Raw genomic sequence first — 20,237 nt, forward strand, 5'->3', positions numbered from 1 at the left:
TTTTGCAGAACCTCTTTAATGTTTTATCTAACTCTTCCGAAAACTAGAAATTTTGCAAAGTTGGTACTTGAGAGCTCAAAAAGTACACGATGCAGAACATTCCGAGACTTACGCTTGGGTTTTAACCACGCGGACCAATAATTAAACCTGACTCAGCATTTGCATTCACTTCTTACATTTTCTCCAATGTATGTTTTTCCATTGTGTCGTGCAAACGTAAATTTTCCGCTTTGTTCATGCGTAATGTTTTTTCTCTTTTTTGCAGGTGCGGAATAGGTCACCAACCGTATGACGTGCATTCATAATTGTAAGTTGCTACCGGCCATTCTCATTCGAACCTCTCTGTTCATTACAGTGCTTTACCTCTCCAAGCATGAGTCTCTACCTCTCTATTATACTCCGCATCACAAACATGCATTCTGCGGGCAACCATGTGTGATACTTTCTCAGAATGCTCCCTTTTGTTGATTGTCCGTTTCCTCCATCAGTATTCCTTGCCGTTTGTTTTTGCACCATGCAGAAATGCATTCTCACGAGGAAAATTAATTTCTAACTACTTTTAGTGCGCTCAAATGGGCTATTCTTTCTCACGCAATCGGTGATTCTTGCAGTAGTCAGTCGAACACTTTTCTGATGCATTCGTCGAGAATTGCGCTTAATGTAGGTAGTGAAAAAAGTAATAAATAAATATGACGATATGTGCATTCTCAAGTTCCGCATTGATGAATATTGATGGTGACAGCGAGAAACCCTAATTTAGCTTGACATATGTTTTATTTTTTAGTGGAAAACTAATGAAAATTATTCCTTAAATTACCTCTAATTATTCTTCATCAGTTACGACAGAGAAAGATGTATTAAGGACTATTGTACCAATAATGAGATTTGACAACGTTTTTTTTAAAAATGGCGGCTTCAGCGGCAAAAATCGAAAGTAGTAAAGTTCATCAGATTCAGCACTGAATGAATACATGGGGGACATATGCTGGAAATTTGTCCAGGATTTGCAAGGTAAAATAAAATTCTCATGAGGCGAGACTGCAAGTGAAAGCGCCTGCTTGGAAAGAAAATAATAATAATGTTGATAACTCATTTCTCCTGAAAAGTATCAAAAATTCATCTGAACTACTGGAAGAAATTTTAATGCTACATTATGCGTTTTTCTACATATTAGGTTAAGCCAAATTATATTTTTGAGATTTTCTATTGATATTTAGTGTGGGTGGAGAAAATTCAGATAACCAATCAAAGAAAACTGTCACTTAATTTAAGTTCAAAAAAATGGTATATAAGTGGAGACTTGCAACGTCCCAATCAGAGTAGGTAACGCATTTTCCGATTTCAGCAGCGATACTGCAATTCTAAATAACGGAAATGGACAACGGAGTTTTCGCAAGAGGCCGGGTTAACTTAAAACCGGCCTCGATGTGTATTTCTTATCCTGGAAGTATTAAATCGCAAGACAGCTAAAATCTGAGCTCAGATTCGGATTTCCCGTCGAAAATCAGTGGGAATCCATGTATGAAACGTCAGAATCGCATGAGGGGAAGGGTGTGTATTGGTTCATCTATATCGACGTGGGTGGTCACTGGGTCAGGAGTGGGTGAAACAGATAAGAGACATCAGTTCTTGGAAGCGAAATCAAATTCTCTCGGTGGTGGCGCTTCCGCAAATTCCTGAGCGATTGCGGCGCGGCACAAAAGATTTGAGGGAGCACCAGACAGAGTGGCGACAGGTGACGCGCGTCGGGCCTTCGATGCAATGTGCGGGAGGGGAGGGAGCGCTCGGCGTGACTTGTGGTTCACTGTCGCTCCGCCAGATAGCGTCGATCATCAGATAGTAAGCGCAAGTGCATTATTTCATATTTTCTGTGCAATAATAATTGACGTTTAGGTTCTAATTGTTTGCATTTAACTTCTGAAATATGTTTTCATGCTTCGTACATATTTGACTCTTATTTGCCGGCGGGTGAAAAGACGTCGCTACGAGCCAAGCTACACGCCGCGAATCATCAGCGCTGGTAAATCACAGTGCGCCGCCATCTAAGGCGCTAATTACATGTCGTTGAACCAATCATTGGGTGTTATTTCTAAACTCGGCTTCGATACGTCTATTGATTCTGCTCAGATTTTCTATCAGTTTCAGCGAATGAGAGAGGAGTGCAAGATGAATTGCTAGTGCTGACTGGAAGTGGCTGCCATCACAGTGGCCAATCACAGTGCCTCATGCGGTCAGTCGTCATTGGCTACCGCATTTGTAGCAATGGCTGCTTGAAAAGGAGTACATTATATTTTAACTTCCCGCCGCCATGCTTATTTGGCCCTCAATCACGGGAAAGAAGACCTGTGAGGATTGGTTATGGTTATTAATAGGATATATAATATTAAAATAATATTTAATTTTGACTCTAATTTTAAATTTTGGAATTTGTTGGCTTTGTTTCCCCGCGAAATGGTGTGGGCTCAGCACCATTTCTCCACCGTGTTATTAATAGGTAGCATTTACTGAGACCCGAGATCTCAAATTGACTTTGAGCGCGATGGAGCATCGTACCAGGACTTTACTTTGAATCTGAATCTTAATGAAACGGCTTGATCCTATGGGCATTGAAGTATTACGTAAGCCTCCTATTAAATTTTTAAAAAAAATGTCAGCAATTTTTTTTTTTTTTTTTTTTTTTTTTTTTTTGAGAAGAGGAGGAAATTCCATCCAGACAGACAGACGTAATTCCAAGGGAAGGATGAAAGGATGGCCTGGCCACGTACTCACTGGCATGTGCAAAAAATAACGTCATTCCAAATAATACATTCTTCGTTCTTAACGAACTTTATTTCACCATAATTATGTTTCGCATTACTTTTAGTCAAAATTTGCAGTCATGAATTTGACATTCTTTAGTTATGAGTCTTAAAACGTTCAATTCCGGTAAAAATGGTTCAGGAGCCAAAGACTCGCCCGACGAAAAGCGTTTTAAAAAAACAAGGAAGTGCCTGTGCCTGAGAGTTCCTCTCGCCAAACCACAAGCCTGGCCATTTATTTTGTGACGAAACGCGACCTTTTGACCGGCAAAACCTTTGAATTTAGCCAGCTCCTTATGTTTCATTCCTGGCATGTGGGGGGATAAAGTATGTTTATATTGTTCTCCTCGTATGCGGTAACAGTAGCAGCTGATAATTACTTAAAATTACAGCAAGTGGCCTTTCTCCAACTGTCGATGCTTGATAACTGGTCGTTGGTCGAGCGTTGTGGAATCTTCTACTGCGATTTTGAGATACCACTCTTACGAGCATGCGAGAATGCGATGTAAGGCAATGGAATGGGTAATTCCCTTGTTTAATCCCGGAAAAAGGGCAACATTGCTGAGCTTATTCACTCTGGCCTGGCTCACTCTGGCCTGGCTCACTCAAGCAGGCATTTCTTCGCTACTAGCCCAACCAAACCTTCATTTCAATTAATCCACCATCGAGCGAGATGGTTCAGGTGGCATTTACAACAGCGCACTCTAGTGGAGTAGGGAGAAAATATCCGCCAGGGGCATTCCGAAACGGCCGCATGGCATGCTTAGGAGTTTAGGAAGCTGTCCTTCCTCTTTTCACTTTCATTGTGCTCGATTGAAAGCGAAAAGGACACGTCGAGCGAAAAAATTCTTGGCTAATGGTGACAATGTATTAATTTGCTAATTTGCACTTTCACCCGTCCCATGTGACGACCCGCTCCGGCCGCTGGCCTTTTCTGCAAAATCCGCGGATCTGTCGATAAGTATCGCGTTGGATCTACGCGCTTTTGCTTTCAGGAAAGCCGTTTTGTCGTGGGCTTGGGTATAAAGGAGTGAAAAAATGTCGTTTGCGAATCTACGGCAGGGTCGAAACAAATTAGAACAAAACAACAGGCCAGTATAACTTTATGAAAGAGCATGATAAAGCCTTTCCGGGGGTTATATGACGTCAATAAAGTGATCTCGTTCCGTGGGAACTTTAATAGCGTTTTTGCATTTTATCGATACCGCAAGTATTATAATTGGCTCTCGATTCCAACCGGCCGGGTCGAATATCATAAAATTTGGAGAGTTTGACATACTTAACTTGGAAATGTGGTTTCCGCGTCAGAGTGTTGTTATTAGAGGAGAGACTAGGCTAGGTGTCTCCGCATTTGGGTTTAGACGGTTTGTGTGAACCCAAATTCTGGGTATTTTACAGTGGCGTGGCGTGACTTGCGATGTATCGATTGTTCTGCCATTTAAACCTTTGGTAAAGAATCGATTATTAAGGGATTCGCTGCGAACACCCTGTTTATCTATCCTTTTCCATAGGTTTAAATGGCATAATAATCGATACATCGCAAAGCACGCCACGCCACTGGTATTTTAAAACCAACAAAAAGCGACTCAAATTTCTGGGCCTACTCCAGGTTCTTAAGAAGTGGCTAAAAAAAAGAAACAAATGCTCATGAGGGCCTTTCTTGGCCTGAAAATTATAAGTCGTCAAGAGTAATTTCTCAGGTGTTTTCCTCCTTGGAGCATTTTATTGAGGTGAGGGTGTCATAGGATACAGCATATTCAAAAGAAAATAAAACAGCAAACTTTGTACTTACAGTGCAACGAATATGCCAAAAAAAGCCCGCCTAATTTAGCTGTTTTTGAGAATAATTAAGGTGTCCCCTCCCCCCCTCCCCATTATATACTATCCGCACCATGTGATAAAAATTAAAATTTGAGCCCAGGTTGAGGTTAACTTTTTCACGTAAAAGTAATATGATATTTTTAACCACTTTAAATTTTAGAGCCATGAAATGGCTGTGTATGTCGTATCGATCCCTACCCCCGAACCCCTCGCCCATCTCCCTCTTCAATGCAGCATTTAAAAGTTGAGAAAAAAGTTTTAAAAAAAAAGAGGTAGTGTGATATAATTAAACAGTGGGAATTTCAAGTCCATAAAATCCTTAGATACGGGCAGTCGGACACCTGTATTTTTGATCCCAGCTCCCCGTTTCTATGCAAAATCCAATTTAGCGTCTCTTGAGGCTCAGAATGAAGTTCTCTCTTTCAATTGCGGGGATGCGCGTGTGATGGTGCAGAGGCATCCGGATTGGATTCGTCGAGACGGACAAATAAGTCGGGACGGAGCATGAAGCATGAAGCCCTCATTAGAAATGGTCATTGGGTCAGGGGGCTAATCGAGCCGCGAGCCGTACCGCCGTGCTAAGGAACAACGCCGTATGGACATTCGAGAGTTGCCAAATCTCCCCGAAGAAAACACGTATTTCTTAGAAAAGATATGCATATTTTTCTTTGAAAATTTCAGGCATTTTAGACAAAATTTCGAACAAAATTATCTGAAAAAATTGAAGACAAAATTTCAAGATTTTCCCAGTGAATTCAGGTTTCGTTAAAGGAAATTTGGCAACGTCTGAAGGCTTTTAAGTTGTTTTTCCTTCGCACGGTAGTGTACCGCGTGGATCCGCGCATTCCATCTCACTTTTCACCTATCCTTTGTCTCCGCGGGTCCGCAACGGTGCGGTGCCCTCCCACGACTCCGGGCCTAGTGTCGTCACTGCTCACTGCCCGGTGCCCCGTCATTACCCGCAACCTATTTCATCAGCCCCCGATCCCCGATCAGGGTCCTGCTCCCTGCTCCCGCCCGAGCACACGCTTCGTTGAGGGTCGTGCATGATCCGCCGGAGAAACTCCGAGGAAAGTTCCCTGCGTAATAACCAGGGAAAGTAGCTGATTATCGGGAGGGCCCTGAGATATGCGTGTGAAACATTTTGTTCGGGAGGGGGGCGGGGGGGTCCAAATGTCTTTGCTACTGCCGATGGGGCATGGAAAAAGAATGATGAAATTGAAAGTACTTCTTGCTAATTCTGGTGCCAACTAAGAAATGTTGAAGGGGGAATTTGTAAGGTTGTTGAAATGTATATCCATGGCCTAGTACGAAAACACGTACCTCCATTGCGATGTTTCACAATTTCTGTTCCCACTTTATTTTTTTTTTTTTTCAAATAAAAAGTAACTGTTTAGCTCGAAATTTATATACGACATTCTGCCATCAGGAATGACAAATCAGGGAAGTTTTCAAAAACTTACGTAGACCAGTTTTTCAGGGAAAAATTAAAGTATGGCAAGAAGTCTGCAATGCCGAAAATATAGATACGTGGTTTCGCTCTTTAGCCATCGATATATAAGTTAAAGGGATTACTTAATTTACTTTTTTTCATTTTTGGAGAGATTTAAAGTTCTTCGCTACGCTCAATAGAATATAAGAAAATTGTAAAATTTGTAATATTCCTCCCTCATGCCCGGGAAAACCTCGCATTAGGTTTTCGTGTATCTCCATTAGATTGTTCAAAATCTTTCCAAAAATCCTCAAAATATCCGCCCAAAATTTTCGAATCTTGAAAATGTATCGAAATTTTCCAATTTTTTATTAAGCGAAGAAAATTTTCAAAAAATTTAAGAAAAAAATGTTGCATGGCCCTCTGCAAAAAAAAATACACCAAAAGTAAAAATTTGCAATGTTGCAATTGGAAATATGCACTCTTCGATTTCGGCCGACAATTTGAGCTTTAGCCGGTAGACTCCTCGAAATCTGAGCTTACGGACAGGGCATTTCCCGGCTATGTCGCAACGATTGAGGCTAATCTTGCGGCCGTGCGTGTAAGCGCCGCGCCGAGCGGCTCAAGCGTGTGTGGCTGAGCTGCGGCGTCGCGGCGTCGTCGGTCGAGGCGAGTCTCTCACCTGCGTCGCGGCGCCACTCCGTGACCCACTGTTTTCACCTAGACGATTCAAGAGCACAATGCATTGTAACAGATGATATACTCCTTCCTCCGCGCACACACACACCGACGTTTGATGGCTTCATTTCCCACACTCATGATATACGTCAGTTCTCTGTTATTAGGAGGTTTTCAGTGGGCTCGTTCATGCAACCTGAGTCAGGAATGAACCCCGAGTGAACTTACGTGAAAGTTTCAGACTGCAGAGTGGAGTAAAATCGGGATTTGCATCCAGTGTAGCAGACTTTATAAGAAGTGGCACAAAGTGTGAGCTGTGAACTTGGGAAAGCCATTCAGCGTCATTGAAATTTGGCAACACTGTTTTTCCTCCAATTAAATGTATATATAGCAATCGATTCTTGATGAGTCAGCTTGCCCGCCTGAAATCGATATTCTCACTAGATTTAAAAGTTGGAAAAACATTGTTCCCAACTTGCAAAATCGCCACCGGGAAAAGCTCCGATCCTATTGATCCTTCGTGCTTTTAGACTCAAGAGATGAACATCATCACATGAAAGACAGTTGTTGACAGTTTACGTGTATTTCTTGCATACAAATGTGTAAGTAATCAAACAATTTTCTACATGAGCAAACTATTTGCTCTATAATTGGCAAAATCATTAGAATTTCATTGTAAATAAGACGATTTGAGTGTTTGCCTAGGCATTTAACAAAATGCTTGATTTGGATCTTTTCGGGTGATAGAGACACAATGATGAGAAACAGCGAAAGCAGTCTTCCTTTTAATCCATTTCTCTGCAACATCAATGAAGCAACACTCTCTTAAAAAAGTCATCAAGAAAGAGAAGATATTAAAAATGCAGAATGCCAGCAATCTCCCTTCACTCCGAGGAATTTTTCTCCGGCAGTTCATAAAAATGATTAGCACTAAAATTATGAAACATAAGATGCGATTCAGATATCATAAAAATGCCATGAAAACTTTTGCAGTCATTATCGTCGGATTTGCAGTACGCTTAACTTTATTATAAATCAAGCTGTCTATCCTACATTGTCGTCTCCCGAACGAAGGAACGGAACTCCATTCCAAAGTTGCAAAATTGACTGGAACAATTCAATTTTTTACAAGAATGTACCTGCGCAATTTTCGCTGGAATTGTTCCTGTTTTTTGCGTGAGATCAGAGGAAAAATCAGTGAAACTTTCAGTTAAAAATTTCCAAAATTCCCTGGTAAAAATGTAATCAATGCGGGGAAATTCGGCAAAAATGAAACATAGTTACGTTATTTTGTGAAAAAACGACGTTATTTCTCGCTCCTTAGCATGAGAGGCAGTTAAACCCCGACGCGCAGTCTAATTACGCCTACTTTTATTGCTCCGTTTTCTTTGGCCGTTTGGCGCTGTTCTTGCCTCAATTCCGATTTTCTTTGGACCACGGTTAATCTGATGCAGCCAATTAACGGAGCTAATCCTCGACATATCAACCGCGTTGTAAAAACTCTGAGAAAAAAAGCGTATCTACCGGGGGGTTGCTTGATGCATCGGTGGTTTTGCAGACAGTTTGGCGGTGAGGCCCATCAATCGACGCGTTTACTGATCCGTAGTTGAGGGAACCTCACCGTCGGTAATGTCAAATCACATCGCGTTTGCGCTTGCGTTCCACATCGAACAAAGAACGCCCTAATAGCATCATCGTGGGCAGCATCCTCTAGTATCTATCGACACAGCCTGGTCCAAAGTTCGTACACTGGTGGATATATCGGAGCGAAACCCGAAGAAAAAATCACTCTGGAGTTTATCCCATTCGCAGTAAAACCGAATGATCAGGGATTTATGCGAGGTAGAATCCATCATCCATTAGGGGTGAACTGATCCCAGATTCTTCGGGAGGTGTGCCCTGTCAAAGAGTAGATCGCGGGGAGCCCCTCCTGGTAAAAAGGGAAAAACATTTTAATTAAAGGTTTTCAAAAATCTCTTAGTGAGTGCTTCACAGAGTTCCAAAATTGTGCAAGAGGGGCCCCTGCGAGACTCTTTCTGCGAAAGTTCAAGGACCTATCTCCCTTTGGCCAACCAGACCAGCCCGTCTCGTCTTATTACTCTTTTTGCCAAGTAAATTCTATTCTTTTAATTCCAGTCTTAATTAGCGGATTTTATTCTTTACTCTTATAACTTGTCGATAATCCATCCATTATGAAAAAAATATCTGATGGACTAAGTACACTACGATGATTGGATTCGATCTGACTCCTCGTAAGCGCATTTACACTAGAATCTTTTAAAGTTTTTCTCCAAAGAGGAAATACTGCCCTCTTAAGCAAAGTTCACCCTCCTACTGTAGAATTCAGTCTAGATGATATTCTGGATCCGTTTTCAAAGTATCCTCTAAATACATTCGATACTCCTAACTCTCATATTTTCCTGAATCCACACGACTTTCGCACCGCCGAAGAACTTTTCGCGCACACTGTACCCATCCTTTCGCTTGTCTATCAACACTGCTTATTTATAAAGCTTCACATGCGTGAAATGAGCATAATTGAACTGTAAAGAATAGCTACGCCCGATGGTTTACACTATTTATGCCCCAAGTTGTGAGATGTCGGATCGTCGGAACGAACCTACCTTCGTCCCACTCGAAGTTCATTTTTCCAGTTCGATCTTGCGACGAAGGGCGGTCTGGCGTCGAGGACCCGGGGAGGTGCGCAGGCGGGGGCGGTGGAGAGGGCATTGTATTATTAATACTCCTACTGTTTTTTTGTTCCGACGCACATTCTACGATTCGACACAATGCGCGAGCGCGCTCTCGTACAATGCTCATTCACGCGTAACCAAATCGATAATCAAATCGATCGTGCGGTAGTTGCAGAACCGCCGGAAGTCAGCGTTGCTCCTCAAGAGCGCACTTTATCGTATTGGCTTGATTCTTGAGTGGCGTCGAATGGAGCCTCTGTGTACATTACAAATTAAACACGACTTCGTGACTGTTTTGAGAGTCTGTCGAAATCAGAGTATGTTAAATTATTAAGCGTCTGTTTACATATTTAGGTACCTGACGAGTGTTTGACTTGGATTTGTGTGGTGCGACAGATTTACAGTAGAGTCCCTTTATACTGAGAGTCAAGACAATGTGAATCCATTTCTGATTGGTTCCCGTATTTTAGGCCTTCACAATGTCACAACCGGGAATAAAGATTACATTTTCTCCAATTGCAAAGATTAAAATCTGGAATGGACCGAGGAATTACGGGTTCGACAAGGAACAAATGGAATGAGAGAAGGAACGGAGAAAGGAATTCGAGAATGGGCCGATCAAAGATTACGAAAAACGTTCAATTTGTGTAATCTTTATTCCCGTTTGTGACTCCATGAGGGGGTGTTGTCTTGACTCTCAGTATAAAGGGACTCTAATTTACAGTAGTACCCCTTTAAGATGGGCGAAATTTGGAGTTTTTTTGGGAGGGAGGGAGCACTGGAAGGCACTAACCGAGGGGTCTGGGGAGAATACAGGAGGGTGACACGCCAAAAAAAATTAGGGACATCCCCCTAGCTCTAAAATAAATTAATTGAAATATTTCTGGGTTGACAGAAATGTTATGCGATTATAGTTGTGAGTACTTCGCTGTTATACACGTAAAATTCCTCACATTTTCAAAGGGAGCTCCGTAAAATTTGGGGATGGGAGGAACTACCCCTATGTAAACTATTCCTTAGTTTTATTCACGCTCCTTCGTAAACTTAAGCAAAAATGCACGTTGATTTTACAGCTCCACTTTTAAACGGGTCTACAAATTAAAAATACAACAATCAAAAGATCCGAAAAATTGCCCTAAAATAACAGCTAGGCAAATAAAGCCACCGCGGTGTGAGAATAGTTTTATCCGATGGTTCGCTACTTAACACATACATTCACCAACATCAATGTACTTACAGCCAGTGCATACTCACCGTCACAAAGATCACGCATTCCTGTTCAGCAAGCATGATTAAAGTACCTAACTGTGAAATTAGTCACTGTATCAAGGTAAATAAAGGTTACTTTATTACTTATGTCACAAACACGCAACCTATATTTCAGTTTTCTCCAGGCGTCTTGATGTGTTACACATCGTAATACTTTATTTTCAGTTATTTTCCTCTCTCGAGAAAGGACGCAATTGTTTATATATTGACTCAGATAACCCACTATCAGTTTGAAGGCTGGGGTATCAGACTTTATTGTCGCCCCATCGGTTTACAGTATTCCTTCAGTTTTTCTCAACATTTTATACTCCTTCTCGAAAGGATAAGACTGGAGTAAATTGCACCTCGCCCTTGGAGTTAATGGATTCCGCTAGTGACAGGTGCATACCAAACTAATTTTGCACCAACATATTTGCTCGCCTTGTTTGTTTTTATGGATTGAACCCACGTTTTCCATTAACTTAGATACTTTTCTTGAGAGATGATCCTTTGCCAAACATAGCCTTATGACTAACCCTGGCTGTATTCGTTAAAAAGTTTCACTCTTTCTTGCTTCGTAAATGTTAGTCCTTAAAATGATGCAAATATTTATGTCTGTCAAACGTCCTGATTATTCACACGAACATCACCATCGATAATTATTGTTTTAGCACCAGTTTTATATAGAAAGACGTATTGATTCAATTTTTTGTTTTCTATCGAGGTATTGCCCCCCTCCCCCCCCCCTCATGCAGAAAGTTCTCAGCCTCCCCATTTTTCATTTGTATTCCCAATTAAAAAACCCCTCTTTCCTCAAATATTTTACAAAAATGACATACTTGTGGCTCTGTACTCATTAGTTACCTCGAGTATGCGAAAATGTGATTTTTACTGTAGTTTTGCCAAAAAAAAATCGCGATTTCACCGGCATTTCCATCAGAAACGACGTATTTGAGGCTTTTCCATTTTCACACGCGATCGATCGCGTGGTCGAGAAGATTTTGGGCCTCTGCCCCCTACCCCTCATCAGAGCATTATGACAGCTTTTCAAATCAAAGAATGAACACGCTCCACATAAGATTTAAACACAAACTTGTTGGTATTGGACAATTCACCGGATTGCGTTTACAGACGAAAAGTGATTGACAAAAAATGGCCTTATCGTGGTCGGAAATTGACGTTATAGCCCATGAACACGACCAACACAGTCACAAAAAGTGTGCGAAGTCTTGAAATTAATGCTAGGCGCAACCTAATTTGCGTATTAGGTAAAGATGTACTCTCTCGTACATTAGTCCCTTAGTGTACAGGTGCTTATTACATACACCTAGCGCTAGCGGCATCGTGCAGAAGAGCAAGGCATCAACACCTCGCTAATGTCGCGCTGAATTTCATTCGTCCTGGTCTATTTTACTTGGCCGGCGATTCTTCTCGGATTACCGGTATCAGAGCGCAAATAGCTCAATCCATGCGCGCTAGAGCTCAATCTTGGAGCTCAGTGCCCCTCCTTTCTCCACCCACCTGCTATTTCTTTCCGTTTCATCCGGTGCTGTAGTTAGAGCGGCGCATCAGCCAGCACGAAGGTGGGGTTGTTTCTTGAAGACTGGCTTCCTGACAGCTTGCGGAATCTGAAATCGTAAGTTAAGCTAAGTTCCAGCTATGCCAGTCGATGGATAGAACTCAAGGCCTGGATACGACTTTTTGTACTCCGAGGATGTTTAATTTGCATATGCACGAAAATGAAGGCGTTTTGGGTTTCATCTCCAGTCGATGAGTCAACAATAGGGTAAATAGTTCGCTTTTAAGATTTCCTAGCAATTTAGCCTCCGATTAATTAAAGAGACGCCGAACGGTCCTGTGCAACGTTTACTTTACAATTTCATGTCTCTTGCTTACGGGAAACAGCAACTCGTAAGTCGTAAGAGGGTTCCTTTCAAAGTACTTCTTTCAGTGAGAGTAGCCGGAACGCCTTCAATTTTGAGCACGCAACACGGACATCCAAAGAGTTCGAATAGTTGCATTTCGAAGTGGCGATCATAATTCTTTTGAGACAGCCGACAGAGATACTAACTTACGTACCTTTGTGAATTAGGTAACATTTTTTATGCATGCGAAATGGATTTACAAGTTTAATCGAGACATTGCAGCCTATAAATTATCACATTCTAATCCGTGTTAGGTCATTACGGCTGGTTCCCGTAACTGGTGACCTTGTTGACTGGAGATGAAACCCAAAACGCCTTTATTTTCATGCCTATGCAACACGGACATCCCCGGAGTACGAATTATAGTCGCGTCCACGCCTTAAGTCTGATCCGTTGTCGGCTACATGACTGGAATAACGTCATCTTGTTCTTTTTTTTTTTCTTTTTTTTTTTCAAAACAAGGTAAGCGACTAAGCGTGTTCCAAACCACGCAAATTGCGCCTTGTGTAGTAGTTTTCAGAATTTTTTAGCGTTACCATCGTGGTTTTGGTGCTGGCTGTATATCCCTTTGTTGCGTGAGCTTCTACATTGTACAGTATTTTTCGACAATAGAGTCAGTTAAAATCGATTTTTTTTTTTTTTTTTTTTTTTTTTTTTTTTTTTTTTTTTTAAGTTAGGAGGTCAGACTTATAATGCTCCCCAAAAATAATTTCTTGCTTTGATTCAATTCAATACTCCAGCAAAGAAATAAAGCTGAAAACCATGTGTTGCTTTCATGCAACGCTATGCAATAAAGGGATATCTTGCGTGCAACAGACCCTTTGCAATAAAAAATTTCTGAAAAATAAGTTCAGATATTTCGCCAGAAAATGTTTCCAATTAAACGACATTCTGCAACATCCAGGGTTTATACAGTGTTCTCCCTCAGCCTCAACAAGGCAATATAGATTCTTGTAAGGATAAGGGTGGGTCCAAGAAACGACCATGACCACAGCTCTGAGTGCGGTTTAAAGTCCTCCCCGGGCAAAGGTCAAAGGACTGGAGAGCGGTCATCCATGGCCCCGCGTCTGGAACGGATCCCGGACGATTCCATTGACGCCTGGACGGGGCTGACTCATTTTCAGATCCATTGATGAGCCGGGGGATTAGTTCGGCTCAGGATCAATGTCTCGCGCTTGCGATCTTTATTCGCGCCGGCTCGCGACTCCATCGACACGGAGCTCAAAAACCGCAGAAGTACATAGGGTTTCTATTGAAATTACGCGGTTCTTGCGTTGTGAGGTAGAGGTTGCGCACTTTCGATAACGCCTAACGGTACTCCGAGAAACTGGTTTTTGTGAGGAATCGGCTCATGTCTGCTCCTCGCATCTCGCCGCGCCGTCTTCCTCTCTTCCGCTGTGTGTTCTCTGTACTCTCCTGTGCTGAAGAAAACGACCTATGATCATTCAGATGGTGCCAAATTTCCTGTAATGTATTATAAATTTTCAGGCAATTTTTCAAATATTTTTCCTCGAATTTTTCAAAGTATTTTCCTCGCAATTTAATATATACTGAAAGTTTAAAGTGAAAATATATACATGAATGGAGATGTTGCATGTGTGAGGAATTTGCGATTTGACTGTTGATTCTTATGTAAAAGTTCACGAGAGACAAGATGGTGCCACTGGTTTTCTCTGAAATCAACTCCCAAGCTCAAAAAAAGCTCTCAAGTTGAGGCCAAAATGGAGGGGATATCCCACCCTATCCTGAGAGTCCACCTCTACATCGAAACAAACTCTCCGTGCAAAGATAGGTAGAAAATAGATCAGCAGGGTTGTCGTGTTTTCAGTTTTGGAATCCGCAAATAAAGTGGCAGCCCTGTCAATGTATTTGTTCCCTATCTTTGCATGGAGAGTTTGTCTTGATGTAGACGTGGACTCTTAGGATAGCGTGGGATATCCCCTCCATTTTGGCCTCAACTTGAGAGCTTTTTATGTGCTTGGGAGTTGATTTCAGAGAAAACTAGTGGCACCATCGTGTTTCTCGCGAACTATAACAAGAGAATCAACAGTCAAATCGCAAATTCCTCACACATGCAACAACTCCATTCTCTCTAAAATTGATGTTTTATTGGAGGAAATTTGGCAACATTCGAGTGTCCATACGCCGGTTTTCCCTAACACGGGAGTACTGCTCTTTCTCTCTCTCTCTGTCCCTTCGCCCGACCGGTCTGTAGTCCTTCCGTCCTTTCTTCTGATTGATTTGTGGTCGGGTTCGTGGTAACATTCAACTTGGAATGGTAAAGGTTAAAACATTTTGTGAGACCGATGTAGCAGAGCTGAAGAACTTATTTTCTGCGAGAGATCGGGTTACATCCAGTCTGAAACACATTTTTTTTTCCGTGGTTCTTGCAGGCGTGAGAAAACGAGGCCCGCTCCATTTTTTTAGTTAATAACTGTATTTGATTTCGAAGATATTTCGACCGATTATAGGTCATCGATAAATTGACCTTAAAAAGTGAGCTTATGACAAAATGAGCGACGAGGTCTTGTTCGAAAGCTGATCTGCGGTGCTTAGGAGGAACGCCTTTAGAGCATTTCGACGTTGTCAAAATTCTTCCGGTAAGATAGTACTTTTTAAATTACGTCTTGTTTTTCCTGATATTTCGCGGTATACTAGATTGCATTGCGCATAAAGTTCCCTAGAAACATTGAGACAGAAAATTCACGCAAGTAGCAAGAAAAAACCTCTCATTTTATCAGACGACGAAAAGATGGAAACATCTCTATTTATTGGTGTATTTATAAACTGCAAGTAAAAGGCTATGTTTTCCCGCACATACTGCAGCTTTTCTTTGGAGGAGTAAATGACAGCATAGATATACTGCTGTGCTAAGGAAGAACGCGGTATGAGCCTCCAGATGTTGCCAAGTTTCCTCCGATAAAAACCGAATTTACTGGGATAATTATGAATATTATTTTCCAAAATTTTGAGACAGTTTTGTACGCAATTTAATCTAAAATATCTGAAAATTCGAAAGAAAAATATGCATTAGTGTTGTTAAAAATACACGTTTTATCAAGGAAAATGTGGCAACTCTCGAATGTTCATAAGGCGTTCTTCTTCAGGACGGCAGTATACGGGAGGTATAACGCCGCATTTGAAGGCGTTTTCAAAACAGCCAAGTTCCGATACCCGGATTATCGTTTTGCATAGTTCCTATTATTATGTTTTATTCCGTACCACTTGTTTATTTTTAATCCTCGTATAAAAACCACCCATTTGCTGAATACAATTCTATCTAGAGCGCACTTCAGCTATGCATTCACCACTGCAAAAATATCAAAGGGAATCGATAAGGCCAGCGTGTATGAAGGCTATTTCAATTGTAATTTTCCGTCGCATTTCTAAGGCGCAGTGATACAACTATTTGAACTCTCCGGAATGCGTGAGGTATCACGCCGCATTTGAAGGCGTTTTCAAAACAGCCAAGTTCCGATACCCGGATTATCGTTTTGCATAGTTCCTATTATTATGTTCTATTCCGTACCACTTGTTTGTTTTCAATCCTCGTATAAAAACCACCCCTTCGCTAAATACAATTCTAGCTGGAGCGCATTTTAGCTATGCACTCACGACTGCAAAAATGTCAAAGGAAATGAGAAGGCCAGCGTTTATGAAGGCGATTTCAATTTTGATCTTCTGTCCCATTTCTAAGGAGCAATGAAACAACTATTTGAACTCTCCGGAATGCGTGAGGATACGATGTTTTCCCTCAGCGTATCAGTAATAGTAATGGGCTACTCTGTGTCTTTTCATTAATCCCATCTCGGTGCAACGGTTTTTTTTTTTTTTTTCAAAAACAGTACTTAAACGGTCTCATACTTGATGGTTAGGAAGAGGTGCCCGTGAGCATTATTTTATCTATTTGAGTTTGCATGTTGTATCTGCATCGATTCATCTACTTATAAGTACATGAAGTAAAAATACGGTTACTGTTAACAACGCACGTTTATGGAACTGAATGGACTATTAAGGCAAACGCGGCACTCCAAAGCTCTCTGGCCCTCCAGGTGTGGGTCGGTGGATGGTAGGTCAGTTGACAATGTATGTTGACAATGGAACTAACTCAAGGCAAGAGAGAACAGATGCCGGATCTCTACGGGAACAACTATCGACTTCTGTGATTATGCAGGGAACTAATTGTGCTCTTTTCAGCGATACTATGTATCTACCTTACAAAGTAATTCATGATGGGTTGTGATTATATGGAAAATTTCCTAAATTTTAAATTGCTACATTTTTTATGATGTAGAAGTATCCCATCTCTTTGGAGCAAAGCGGTCTCTCAAAAGAACAAAACCAGTCCTTAATTATCTGAAATCATTCGCATGCAAACAAAAATTTGAGGAAATGAGTGACTTAAACCCAAGACTTGGAAGTTTCCAAGAATGTTCCTTGTTGTAATAATTGACCATTTTCCGGGGCATGCATGGCAATTCTCCGGCTTAGTGCCAGCAGATTCCCGCGAATGGAGACCGAAAATTGGACTTCATTTTGCAATTAAGACCTATAATTTCTGGCCCATTCGTAGAAACACCTTTGCACATAGAAAAACTAATAGTACATGTACGTTGTTTCTAAAATGAGCCAGAAATTGTAGTTCCTTATTGCAAAATGCAGTCCAATTATTGCACAAGTGGAAATTCTCACGCCTGATCCCCTCGGGGGGAGTGGGGGCGGAGGGCAACTTACAAATTTCAAATGCCCCCCCCCTCATGGCTAGTGGTGCGTGACTTTTGAATAGCCCTGTATATGTTGTTTCTAAACTGAGCCAGACTTTAAACTTCCTAAAATGTAATCCAATGTAAAATGTAAATCAATTTTTTTTCCCCCCTAAATCCCCAAAATCCGAGTTTTCTCACGGAAACGTGACAATGAAGCGGGCTAGTGCAGATATGTAACGGAGGCTGGGAGCCGGATACCGGTAATCAATTCCAGCGTCATTGGCGGGCGGGCGGGCGGCCGACCAGCGCGCGACACCATTCCCGCATCCACCGTTGCCGCGGCCACCCCGGGATCCTCGCAAAACCAGGCGAAATCCGTGCTTTCTTTTGCTGGAATGGCAACCTCGCGTACGCGCGGCTCATCGTGAGCATCGCGCCTCGCTCGAGAGAATTGAGCCGAAGGCCTTTGCGAATTAAGCCCGACCCCCGGACCCCCCCCCCCCCCCCGACCGCGGTCCCCCAGCCCCCTCGTCAAATTGGGATCTAGCCGAGCTCCAAGTTCACGTCCGATCGCTCATCTTTTTTGCCATAGAAAGTGGTGTCCATTTGCGGGTTACATGTAGGGCGAGTATGAACTTAAGTGAGAACTTTCCCATAAGCGTTACAGGAAAAATTTTCATTTTATTTTTTTTCGGGGAGGGGGTGAGCAGCAGGGGAAAGGACCCTTTTATCCCTTGCGGAGTCTACAAGTATTTGGCGGCTGCATACTGTCAATTTTTTTCTACTGCATGGGGTCACCAGCACTCTAATTCTAGGCAGCTAGGTCCATGCAACCCTCTAATTACGCTAGTGAACTTTCCCGCTCCCAGGATTTCCCACTTAAAATCGACTTTCCCCGAAAACTTTGACAGAAAAACACGTGTTGCACACAAGTGTCAGCCCTGCCTTTGGGTGGATCTCGAAGTTATCTCCTTTCGAGTAAAGTTTGGCCCTTTCACTTGGATTTAGCTGAAATAATATCTCTCTTTTCGGAACTCTGAGCGATGGAAGTACTAAACACTTGAGAATAACAGCATTAGCGTTCTTTGCAAATTGAGGCTACATGCGCAAAGAGCAACTACTCGCTCTACTCCAAAACCCTCTAAAATTAAAACTTTATCATGTCGCTCTGAAATAGATTGCAAAATTATATAGTTGCATAAACTTGAAATTCTTCCTGCGACGCGCGTGCCGTACTTGACAGGGGTAATTCGACTGTTCCAATTCCTACGGATAACTACCCGCTCTCATCGACATCCACGATTATGAACGTTAAAGAAAAGAAATGGTATAATTTAAAGTCAAAGTTTAACCCTGGGTAAAACAAGGATGATTTACTCAACGTCATCACGTTTACCTCCGCTTGAAAAGGCAGGAAAACGAAAACGATGCCGTCTCATTTGACATGGTCGTGGTTTGAGCCGCTTGAAAAATGAAAGGAATTAACCATCGGCGTGTAAAAGCTCGAAAGGACGAAAGGAAGAAAGAGAAAATGCTTTTGTGCATCGTCGAATTGCCTCCTTGAGGTTTTCGAGACCAAGCAACAATGACGAGGCACTTCTGCGGCGTTGCCGCCTTGCACCCGTGGTACACGTCCACGTCGAGGAAAGGAACAACGTCGTATGAACACTCAAACGTTGTCAAATTTTGTTTTTAAAAACCGGAATTTTCCGGAAAATTTGGGATTATTTTTCTTCCAATTATTGTTGTACTTTTTTATCTTCTTATTCTTCTTATTTTTCCTTTGACTGGATCATGAGCACTATTTGTCTAGTCATTATCGTACCAGCTACGTGTGAAAGGGATGAAGTGGATAAAAATTGATAAAAGTGATAAAATCGATAATATTAATAAAAACTAATTGGTAGGTAATAAAAGAAATTTTGAGTTTCCTAACAGACAGTCGTCAAAAATTAAAAAATAAAATACAACCATTCCACTCCTGGAAAAATTCGAAGTTTTCAAAGAATTATATCGGCAATTTGGCCTGGTGTATACCTGACAATTCCGAGAAGAAATATTCATATCTTTCCTAACAAATACACATTTTATCGTTGAAAATTCGGCAACACTGGAAAGTTCTTAAGACGTTTTTCTGTAGCACGGTGGAAGAGTCGAACGGCGAAGTTTCACTTTCATTAAAATAACTCGGAATAAAAAATGAACCTGTCGGAACTAGTTTCGTCGCTCCGCGTGTAAAAAATGCACCTTTGCCTAAAGTGGCCCGCGCGTTTCGTCCCGCGGAACGATCGTATGCCTTAGTAATTCACTGCCGTTTTGAGGAGAAACGCCGTAAGAACATCCGAATGTTTCCAAATTTCCCTGGGTAAAATATTTATTTTTGAAGAAAACTATGAAGATTTTTTCGTGAACTTTTCGGATACTTTTTATCAAAATGCGCACACAATTCTCTGAAAAATTGGGGGGAAAATATGAATAGGTCTCTAAGGAAATTCATGTTTTATCAAATGCAATTTGACAACATCCGAAGGCCGATACGACGTTTTTCCTCAGCACGGCAGTTCAGGCTTCAGTTCTTCACCCTTTCGCACTTTCGTCCAGTGACTCGCACAATTGGGCGTCTCTCTGCTAAAAGAAACTATGTTACACGCAAACCCTATGCACATAGTTCCTTTTAGCATAAATACGTTAAATTAATCCTTCCTGTTGTCTGATTATTAGGTCTTCCTCATACCAGTGAGAGATTAGTTCAACGAAGCAGAAATAGTTATGTATTTGAGAGACGGAAAAAGAACTATCAATACCTGAGTTTATATTTTGCACTCCTGAAACGTTTAAAAGAAATGACAGCTTCTGCTGAAGAATGTGAGTCTTCGGAACTTCCTCCTTCTAAGGCTGAAATTCATTCAAACTTCAGGGAATGCTTTTCGACGCAA

At 41.7% G+C, this 20,237-nt stretch overlaps 1 protein-coding gene across 1 annotated transcript in view; it reads left to right on the top strand.

Moving 5' to 3' along the window:
- Positions 1-206: 206 nt before the first annotated feature.
- Positions 207-20,237, top strand: part of LOC109040910 (uncharacterized) — a 63,398-nt gene continuing 43,367 nt past the window's right edge. Inside the window, exon 1 of the mRNA XM_072305958.1 lies at positions 207-307. The gene's annotated coding sequence lies outside the window, so the exon portion shown is untranslated. The remainder of the gene's footprint in view (positions 308-20,237) is intronic.

Source organism: Bemisia tabaci, unplaced genomic scaffold (genome assembly GCF_918797505.1).
Source record: "Bemisia tabaci unplaced genomic scaffold, PGI_BMITA_v3".
NCBI classification, from domain to species: Eukaryota; Metazoa; Arthropoda; class Insecta; order Hemiptera; family Aleyrodidae; genus Bemisia; species Bemisia tabaci.